The sequence below is a fragment of the Tiliqua scincoides genome, chromosome 3 (assembly GCF_035046505.1).
Source record: "Tiliqua scincoides isolate rTilSci1 chromosome 3, rTilSci1.hap2, whole genome shotgun sequence".
Taxonomy (NCBI): Eukaryota; Metazoa; Chordata; class Lepidosauria; order Squamata; family Scincidae; genus Tiliqua; species Tiliqua scincoides.
In genome coordinates this window covers 99,187,696-99,192,357 of record NC_089823.1, presented here as the reverse complement: position 1 = coordinate 99,192,357, position 4,662 = coordinate 99,187,696, and the positions used below count along the sequence as shown (strand labels likewise).

The window sequence follows — 4,662 nt, the reverse complement described above, 5'->3', positions numbered from 1 at the left end:
GTGGCTACGATTTAGCAAGCGCAAATCTGAGCAGCCTGTGTAATGCCACGTGGGCCAGGGACGGGGGTTGGGATTTGGCCTAAGCTGCTGTGACAGGTCCCAACCTCCTTCCAGGCCTGATCCACCTCCCAGGTTACCCACCCCTCCCCAAAAAAACCCCTGATCACTTCTATTTCACCCTCCTGCCACCTTCTCCTGTCCCTTGTGCCGACCTCCCTTGACAGGCACAAATACACCCTCTTGGGGGCAGGATCTGGCACCGGCAGGCCAGTGCACATCCTTGTGCTGGCTTAGCTGGCTCTTGTGTGGCTATGAACATGTTTTACAGTACATTTCTGACACTCAGGAGCCAGCGCAAGGGACTTGTGCCAGCTCAGGGGCAAATTTGAATTGCTGTACCCATCTAACATAAACAAAGCCTTAACTATCCTTTGCAGTATCTATGTGAAGTTTAAGGACACTTTATGTTTAAGTTGTACCTTCTCTGTCTATATCAATTAAAGGACACGGATGGGTACAAATTAAAATAGTCCTTTTTCAAGAACGTTTTTGACTCTTTCCACCAACAGTTGTAGTGCATCATATTGCTGGCAATGAAGTATGTACTGGGAAATCCCAATTCCTGGCATGAAAGAAAACACCCCTCTGGAGTTGAAGCCCTCATCTGATGTTGATATGATGAATGGGTTAGGGTTTTCTTCTTCTTCTTTGTTTTTCACTACTCAGATATACATTGAGGAATGGATCTATAAAGAGAATGAACCTTGCCAAATGGAATCTGGTTCCACTTTTATTTAATTTTGTGGAGGGGAAAAGAACAACCTGAGGGTTGCAGTAAATATCTTAATGCATGTGCAGAAGTAAAATGTGTCAATATCTGGCCATGTCAATGAGAAATAAAATGTATTGGCATGTACATTATTGAGAGCTAAGACTCCGATTAGAGCTGTGTTGCTCAGTAAGGCTTTGCAGTCTCTGCATTGGTAGTACTTAATTATTTCCTCCTTGCTCCTTTTCTTGTTTGCTGGTTGTCTGGGCAACTATTTAATAAGGCACATACTTATCATCCACTTGAAGACTGTGCCTGGTTGTTGGATTCTTATTCCTGGTCTTTGCTTTTAACTCTTTTTTCCCAGTCAGAGGCTTCTCCTCTGTTTTTGGGGGAAAACGTCTATTGCTGGGATCACCTTGTATGCTGAGATCCCAGGACTTTTCAAGATTCTTTATAGTAGTTACAACATATTGCTAAACTTCTTTGTAGTACGCATAAGAAGTGTATGGGATACTGAACACGGTAGCCCTGGATACAAGGACTGGCTGGGCTACAGGGACCAGACCTCTGCCTCCCCTGCCCCCCTTCTGGAAGGCAGATCACACAGGCCTTTCAGCCCTTGCCAGGGAGGACCCCTGGGAGCTGGAGTGCAGAAGCAACTCAACAGGCCATGTCACCCTCAGAGCCCATGCATCTACCAGAAATTCAACTTAATGGAGGAGCCCATCGGTAGAGAGCCTGGACTTCGGTCATCAGGGGAGCTAGAAGCGGCACACCTGGAGGAAGAAGGAGATAGAGTTCATGTTGAATGGCCTGGATAGGGGGACAGTGAAGCAACAGGCACCCATGAATGTAAAACCTCTCACTAAATTAAATTACACTCCCAAGCTACTCGTCTTGGCTCTTTGTCTCTCCGATTGGTAGAGTAAGGCCCATGCATGTTCTGTGGTCCTGTTCGACACCCAGCCAAACCAGGGGGTGGGCGTGCCTGCAGAATGGACATAAAACTTGCCCTTGTAATTGCCTCATAGCTGTTAATATTGGAATGGAATTGCCATTTAGCTGCTGGTTACTGTGATTTTCAACCTAGCATTCTACACCGTTCTTTTTGGGGGGGTATTTTTATTTTGTTGTAGGTCACCTTGATACTACTAAATACAATACACTCCTAAGGAATGAACCAGGGATTTTTTTTTTAACAACTACCAAACTGCATCCCTCTAGTTTACTATAAGAAAAGTGAAGTACGTGCAGATGAAATAATTGCAAATTCTTCCCTATCCCCATCATTTCCTGTGTTGTCTCCCTCGGGCCTTGTTTGTATTGCGAGCCCCTCAAGGCAGGGATCTGTCTTCCCTTTCATAGAAAAGCACCATACATCAAACCTGACATTTTTCCAAAATGGTCTTTTTCGGTTGGGCAATGTGCCAGTTAGAGAGAGAAGCCACTTCCAGATCACACCCTGAGAAAAGGTGGCACTGAAACAGGAAATGGGAGAGGAAGCACCTCACAGAAGATGTACCACCCCCTCCCCCCCGTGAGGAGCATACTACTGTTGCTGGTTTTGTGCCACAATTATTGGGCCATCTGTGCCGATTCTGCTAGTCCACTGTGGGCTAGCAGAAACCAGCATGGGAACTGGCACCTTGGAGGATCGGGGGTGTGAAACACACTTGCACCATTTTCCATCTGGTAGCATCCTAACATTTGGAGACATGCTTGGCGAATAAGCTGCCACCAATTCCAAGGGCTCCATGAAAATTTTCAAGGACTCTTGTATAGTTGTGTGCTTGAATCATGGGAAACTGACTGTTTTGCATTGTTTGCAGAACTGAGACGCGTTCTTTGGAAACTTCTCTTTTGGCACTTGCAATTCAAAACACCCACCGTGTTTCCTTCCCTCCTATCGTTTCAAAACGGTCAGTGTAATTCCCTCATTCCCAAACATTGGATGGGAAAAAAAAAAAAAAAACCCAGATCTTCACTCCCCAGCTGCTGTCTATTAGTGCTGAAAGAATGCGAACAGTTGCATTCTGAACATCCCGGCAGTAAAAGTTCTCATATGTGTTATCACAATTAGGACTAACATCACAAATGGCACAGCTATAATGCAGCAAATGACCTGGCAGGATCTTATATCGGCGGGACGTTACCGTCCATTACCACTTTGTCAGAAAGAGAGCAATAAGAGAGGAACGGCAAGTTCTGCATACAAAGCCCCTTGGGAAATGCACAGTCCGGTTAATTTACTGGTGGCAGTGAGAGAACAGTTGTCAAAGTGCCTGGAAGAAGACCAGCAGACTGTTGACTTAATTATGCCAGACAACAGAGCCAACATTTTAAAGCTGTGAAAGATGGCAATTTTTCATACTCTTCCCCCCCCCCACCACCACCGTCAAGACTGCACACTGAGACACATTTATTCAAAGGCAGAAGTCACACCACACATGCACATGCCTGATTTCATTGACTTTTTCACAGTTTTAGGATGCTGTCTGGACAAACAAAACTTTCACAGGTTAACCATTCAACAGTGAAATGCAAAGGTTGTTGTTATGTCGTCTATATGCACAGAAATCCGAGCATCTTCACAGTAAACCAGGCCTGCCAACCCAGGCCCAATTTAGGGCAGCCTTCCAGGGTCACAGTAGGTGCCCTGCTCTGCTGCCTGTTTGAAATTACAGAGATGGGGGCACTGCCAAGCACCTGGCAGTCCACATTACACGGTTAGTGGTCTGTGTTCAGCTGGGTAGATTGCACATTGCGTAAGACCAAGGTCTACCAAATGCAATCAGATAGGTCCCATGTGTTTATGGACTTCTCAGATATAGCCTCAAGCTGATTTTTCTAGCATAATTCATTAATCTAAAAGACCGCACTGGAATGTGTCCTAATTGTCCTACTTGCACACTGCAGTTAGTATGGATTCCATATGCAGTGTGTATGAACAACTGACTCTGTTTCACTACCTGTGTTGGACAGGTAGTGTTGTGGCGAAGACAATAGAGAGTCCAGTATGCCAGGCCGAAAAATGATCCTTCCCCTGGCAAATTTGGGAGCACAAAAGTTGAGGTCACACAATATTGAGCCCACACATCTATACTGAACCCTATCCACATTTGTATGCACCAGGACCCTGTGGCCTCCAATGTCTTCTTGCAGGTTAGCACAAGCTTGCCATCTCCCTGCCACCCAACTTTGGTTGGCAACCTTCAGTCTCGAAAGACTGTGGTATAAGCCTACAGCACCCGGTATTCCCAGGCGGTCTCCCATCCAAGTACTAACCAGGCCTGACCCTGCTTAGCTTCCAAGATCAGACGAGATTGGGCATGTGCAGGGTAACAGTTGCTGTCTCACCCAACTTGGATTCTGCATGATTAGGAAACTCTCTCTCTCTCTCTCTCTCTCTCTCTCTCTCTCTCTCTCTCTCACACACACACACACACACACACACACACACACACTTAGGTTTCACAAGCAGTCTCTAATCTGCAGCAGAGAGGTTTTGCTTTTGTGAACAGACTGTAAAAGGTTCTGGTCATTACATAGGGTTGGCAATTTTAATTCAAACGGTCCAGTGGGATCAGGTTGATAGCAAAAGCATGGGGTGCTTTTTCCCTCTTATGGTTAATGTTGGCAGATAGTGGATGTGCCTGTGCCTGCATTCTCAAATGGAATGAAGGGGCTGAACAGTGGAATGAGTGTGAGAGCACTCTCTGCAGCTGCTGTTGCTGCCAAGTTCCCATAATATTCTGCCATCAACCTCGTCTGTCTTTACTCAACAGTGCTCATGGAGAGTACAGAGGAAGCACACATACGCACCCTGCAGTTTTCATGAATCAACATGTGAAATGGCAATCTGGGGCTGGGCTCAATGCTCTCATTACAAA

At 45.9% G+C, this 4,662-nt stretch overlaps 1 pseudogene; it reads right to left on the bottom strand.

Annotated features, from left to right (window-relative positions):
- Positions 1-4,008: 4,008 nt before the first annotated feature.
- Positions 4,009-4,125, bottom strand: LOC136646847 (5S ribosomal RNA; annotated as a pseudogene).
- Positions 4,126-4,662: the final 537 nt, after the last annotated feature.